The sequence below is a fragment of the Cnephaeus nilssonii genome (genome assembly GCF_951640355.1).
Source record: "Cnephaeus nilssonii genome assembly, chromosome: 7".
NCBI classification, from domain to species: Eukaryota; Metazoa; Chordata; class Mammalia; order Chiroptera; family Vespertilionidae; genus Cnephaeus; species Cnephaeus nilssonii.
Genome location: NC_137078.1, coordinates 9,238,740 through 9,244,739, shown reverse-complemented (window position 1 = coordinate 9,244,739; position 6,000 = coordinate 9,238,740). Strand labels below are relative to the sequence as shown.

At 39.0% G+C, this 6,000-nt stretch overlaps 1 pseudogene across 1 annotated transcript in view; it reads right to left on the bottom strand.

Moving 5' to 3' along the window:
* Positions 1 to 222: 222 nt before the first annotated feature.
* LOC307102731 (transcription factor E2F5-like) overlaps positions 223 to 6,000 on the bottom strand; it is a 60,701-nt pseudogene continuing 54,923 nt past the window's right edge. The window contains exons 2-3 of the transcript in view: positions 937 to 1,182; positions 223 to 862 (exon numbers count right to left, since the gene is read on the bottom strand). The product of the transcript in view is annotated as a transcription factor E2F5-like (transcript). The remainder of the gene's footprint in view (positions 863 to 936; positions 1,183 to 6,000) is intronic.

Below are 6,000 nucleotides of genomic sequence, written 5' to 3'. Positions count from 1 at the left end.
CTGCTTGCCTGATCACCCAAAACTGCCCTCCCTTGCAGGCCTGGTCCCTCCCAACTGCCCTCCCCTGCTGGCCATCTTGTGGTGGCCATCTTGTGTCCACATGGGGTCAGGATCTTTGACCACATAGGGGCAGCCATCTTGTGTGTTGGAGTGATGGTCAATTTGCATATTACCTTTTTATTAGATGGATAGGTAGATAACATTCCCAAGTTTTCTTGGAATCTAATAAATTAGTATCTGGACATCAAAAAGGTCACACACTCCTTCATTACCATCTAAATTAAAATTGTAGTCATCTGCTGGGGTGGGAGAGTCACAGAAGAGGAAACACATCAGAAGACATTAACTCATTAATGATATTCACACTAATCAATGCTGAAGCCGAGTCTGTGGTAGTGTGTACTGGAGGCCCTGGCCCCTTTCAGAGGTAGGCTGTCCAAGGGCCTCTGATTTTGGGGGCTGGGCTTCTGCAGAGCCTCAGGAGTGGAGGGCTAAGAGAAGGGCTGCATGAGGTTGTCCAATGGGGGGACAGGAAAAACCACGGGCTGAGTGAACTGGACTCTATTTATAAGCAGCACATGCATGGGGCCCGAATGATTCTTGATTAATCTGGTATTTCTTTTGTCCATTCTGACCCATTTCTGGACTAGGGGCCTCCAGTTCTGTACCAGAAGGTGCCTGAATGGCTAAATTGTGTCACTGATAAAGCAATTGCAGATGTCCTCATGAGTTACAAAGCAAAACCTATTATTAATGGAGTCAATCCATCCCATTTTTGATGCTTTGCTGCAGCTACTAGTTCTGCTGATCAAGTTGTTATTCCTTCAGTCCTAGGTCCTCAGACTCGGCTTTAAGATCTTGACTAAGAAGTCAAGCTTAAACAGGCTTTAAAACAATTGGTTTTCTTTAAAAGTTTTAAATGAATCTCTCTAGGACTTCTTAGTGTTACAGTCAGCAACCACACCTTTCCATTGGATGCTGTTTTTTTAGTTGTTGTTTTTTTACTTTTTTCAATCAGGTCAATCCCCTCCAAGATGTTGGTGATATAATAAATTATTATTTTTTTGCCTCACAGCAAAAGTATCTGCATCCACCTTGAGGTCCAGAACACCGTTCTGTGCTTACAGTAGTGACAGAAACTTGGTGGTGAGCAAGAGATAGAGAAATATTGATTGGCTGCCTCTTGCACACACCCCAACCAGAGCCAGGGATCAAACCTGAAACCCAGGTATGCACCTATGACTGGGAATCCAACCTGTGACCCCTCAGTCTGTGGGCTGTTGCACCAATCACTGAACTACAGCTGCTAGGGTTCCTTCCTTTTTTTACCTCCTTTTCCCCACCCTTCTCCCCTCCTTTTCTATGTGTCATCTATTTATCTATCTGTCTGTCTATCCATCCACCTATCTATTATCTATCATCTATCTTTTTAATTATTATCTTTCTATCAATCAATCTATTCATCTAGCTAACATCTATCTTTCTCTCTATCATCTACTTATTATCTATTTAACAGTTAATCAACCAATCAATGAATCGTCTACCTATCAGCTAATGAATCCATTTGTGTCTTTAGAAAATTAAATACTTAAATTTTGGTCTTTCTTTTATTTTGTATTTTTTTCTTTCAATTTCAGTTTACATTCAATATTATTTTGTATTAGTTTCAGGTATACAGCATAGTTGTGACAGAAGCATATACTTTACAAAGTGTTCCCACTGATATTTTAAGTACACACCTGGCCCCATAAATGGTGGAGCAAAAATAAGTTTACAATTGTTCATATGGAAAATAATACAACAATGAATTAATAATAATAAAAGAATAAACTCTGTGTTTCACATACTCACAACTAAACCCACATTTGTCCCACCCTGTACATTGTTATCATGATATTATTAACTATATTCCCTATGCAGTAATTTACATCTCTGTGACTATTCTGCAACTGCCAATTTGTACTTCTTATGCCTTTCACCTTTTTCATCCCATTCACCCAACCCTGCCCCTCTGTCAACCATCTATTCTCTGTATTGTTTTTATTTTGTTTGTTTATTAATTTTGTTCTTTAGATTACACATATAAATGAAATCATATAGTTTTTGTCTTTAGATGTCTGATTTATTTCACTTAGTATAATATCTTCTAGTCCATCCATGCTGTTCCAAAAATGTAAGATTTCATTTTTTATGGCCAACTAGTATTCCCTTGTGTATATGTACCACAGCTGTTTCCTCCCCCTCCCCCTCGACTCATACATTGGTGGGCATTTGGGCTGCTTCCATATCTTGGCTATTGTAAATAATGTTGTAATGAACATGGAGGTGCATATATTCTTTCAAATTAGTGTTTTGGGTTTCTTTGGATATATTTCTAGAAGTGGAATTGATGATTCACAAGAAAGTGTCATTTTTAATGTTTTGTGAAAACTTCACACTGTTTTCCATAGTGGTTACATCAGTTTGCATTCTCACCAACAGAACATGAGGTGAGAATGCAAATTCTTACCAACACTTGTTTGTTGATTTACTGATGACCATCATTCTGACAGGTGTGAGGTGGTACCTCATTGTGCTTTTGATTTGAATTTTTCTGATTATTAGTGATGTTGAGCAACTTTTCACATGTCTATTGGCCATCTGTACATCTAATTTTATTTTTATTTTATTTAAGTCTTTGAAATCAGGATTTTCTTTATTCTTCTCATTTCCCTGTTGAAGTCTTGAATCCTGAAAATATATCAAATCATCTTTGTTTCATAGTTGCTAAAATGTGTCTGAAAAGAAATTCTTCTCTTGTATTTCTAACTTAAGTTTTTTAAAAGCAGAACATGATTATATTTAATATACAACTTCGATACAACTAAAAAGTAAAACATTACAGTAAAATAGTAACAAAAAAACATGATATTTCATTTGCAATACATGAGAAATGGTTAACATCTTTAGTCATAAACAAGCTCTTAGAAAACAGCAACAGAAGCACTATAATCCAAGGAAACTGGAAAAAAGAACATGAAATAATACAAATGATGATTGAGGATTAAGCACATATGATGGTTGTCCTGAACAGTGATAGAAGAATACTTTCTCTGAAATATCACACTCACAGAGTAAAATCAGTGACTTCTAATGTTTTTCAGTTTTGAACAGTGTTGTGCAGTTTAAACTCTCATAAATGAACACTGGGAGACATATTGATGAGGAGCATCTACAATTGGGAAAGCTAGTTTTGAATCAAAACATAAACTTTGAATACCATTAGCCCTAGCAATTCCAATTCATTGAAATTATTTCAATAAATTGGTTGAACAAATTCAAAATGCAGAGAAAATGTTATTGACCACAAACTTTTACTGACCACTTATTATTTTTAATAGATTCCTGTTGTTTAGAAGCTTCCACCATAGTTGGGAAGATTATCATAACCCAATTAGATAAGTACCATGACAGAGCACAGAGTACTATGAGAGGGCAAAAGATGGATGTTAAGTCCAAATTTCCTGGAAGAAATGTTACCAGAGATAGAAGTAGAAAGGGGTTAGCAGGCAATGAGTAAGAAAGCGATGAAAGAATTTCTATTGTTTTGTTTGTTTGTTTCTGAAAGGTCAACCTTTAGGAAACTGATAGAGATAAGAGCACAACAATCCTATATAATAAAGAGGTAATATGCAAATTGACCATCACTCCAACACACAAGATGGCCGCCCCCATGTGGTCAAAGATGGCTGCCCCCAAGTGGACACAAGATGGCTGACAGGGAAGGGCAGTTGGGAGGGACCAGGCCTGCAGAGGAGGGCAGTTGGGGGTGATCAGGCCTGCAGGGGAGGGCAGTTAGGGATGACTGAGCCAACAGAGGAGGGCAGTTGGGGGGAACCAGGCCTGCAGTGGAGGGCAGTTGGGGGGGACCAGGCTTGCAGGGGAGGGCAGTTGGGGGCAATTGGGCTGGCAGGGGAGCAGTTTGGTGTCGATCAGGTTGGCAGGGGAGTGGTTAGGGGGTGATCAGGCTGGAAGGCAGAAGCGGTTAGGGGCAATCAGGCAGGCAGGCAGGCAAGCGGTTGGGAGCCAACAGTCCTGGATTTAAGAGGGAGTCCAACTGCCCATTTCCCTCGAGGGGTCCCAGATTCCCCGATTGGAGAGGGTGCAGGCTGGGTTGAGGAACACGCACCCTCATCTCCCTCACCCCCGTGCATGAATTTCGTGCACTGGGCCTCTAGTTTGAAATAAGGTATAGAATTTGCTTTGATTAGATTATAGTAGGACAAAATAGAAATGTTAAGAGTCAAACAAGGAGAGATAAGAAGGTGACACAGATCACGAAGAATATAGCATGGCATTTGAGAACTTTTGGATCTTTTACAGAAGTGTCTAGAGAAAAAGTTAAAGCTCTTTGCTAATGAGATGGTAGGATCAGATTAAATTTTATAAAGATTACTATGGATGCAGGGAAGAATGGGTATGTCAGAGCAATACTACAGGGAGAATGACAGGGAGGCTTTGTTTATTTCAGGTAAGAAAATAAGCTGAACAAAAAATGGTACTGGGAATGGAAAGAGAGAGAGAAATAAAATCAGGAAATATACAGAGATGAAACTGGCAGAACTTGGTGGCTGATTGGATGTCAAGGGAGAAAGAGAGAGAGAAGTCAAAGATGGCCCTTGGGTCTCTAACTCTAATGACCGTGAGAATACCTGGGCTATTCACTGGAATAGAGGGTACCAAAGAAAGAACATATTTGGACTACACGATTTGAACTGCTTGTGACATATAACTGTAGTTGTCTGGAAGCTAACTGGATATATGGAGTTGCAGCTCAGGAGAGATATTTATGAGTGATATGGGGTCTTCAGTTTATAGATGATAGATCTAGACATGGTGGAGGCAGGTCATGCCTATGGGACAAATTTGCACTTGTATCTGGTATTTAAGTACTTTGACTATCTCTATTCCATTATTTTCTATTTGTATAAAGTTATGAAACCAAGACCTCTTTCATTGTGTCTCTTTGTCATTACATCTGACATCCAGAAGAAAATTTGACAATTACTTAAAAAGTTTTTCATTTATAATTGCAACTTGCACATGCACATTTTTCTACAAGCTAAGAAGAAAACAAGAGGCTGTAAAAAGATGTAGATGTGAACTCTGCCCCTCTAGTGGAAATATGGGGCTGAGTTAAACACTTGGCCCTCAGGGACTTTTTGGAATGTTTTTACTTTTAATCCCATGACACTGAAGTTTTTTTGTTACATAGACTGTCCTGTGATTGCCCAACACAGGACAGATATCTTTCTGAGTTTCTTGACCTCTATTCTCATATTAGCTGGTATTGCCCTATTGACCAGGCTTAATCTTACACATTGATTTTTTTTAAGTTACCTATTCATGTAAAAGTGGACTTTTTGGAACTTGGCCCCATTTTCTCAGTGAGTGGTAACATATGACCTTTGAATTCAGAGAACCTTGTTTTGAGGCAGCTCTGTTACTGACTAGAGCTATGATAACAAGCAAACTCTTTGCCTTTCTGAGACTGGGTTTCTGCACCTAAAAATTGAGGGTGAAATAAAGTTGTCATAGGGTGGTTGCAAAGATTAAAATTTATAATACATGTGAAGTGCTTAACAGTGACTGAAACATACAGGTGCTTAATAGATTGGTTATAGTTGTTTATGTTACTGGGTACCTAATGTCTTTTCTAAAAGTGATCTGTCTAATCCAGTCCCACCAGCACTTAGTGATAATCTTGTACTTTGCAAAGGCCCCACACTGGAGGCACATTCAAAGATGAACAAACCTAATTGGCATTCTCAAAGAATTCACCCAAAGGTTTAATCACCATTGTTTCCTACTTTAAATTTGCCTGTGGCACCCACTCCCTTCCTCCTTCCAAGGGAAGTGTTTTTAAAGCTTTTCCCAATCTTCTTTGGACTTTGGCAGACTTTTGGTCTATGGTGACCAGGCTTTCTCACTCCACTTGGAACTCTTTGTTCAGGTCTCTTT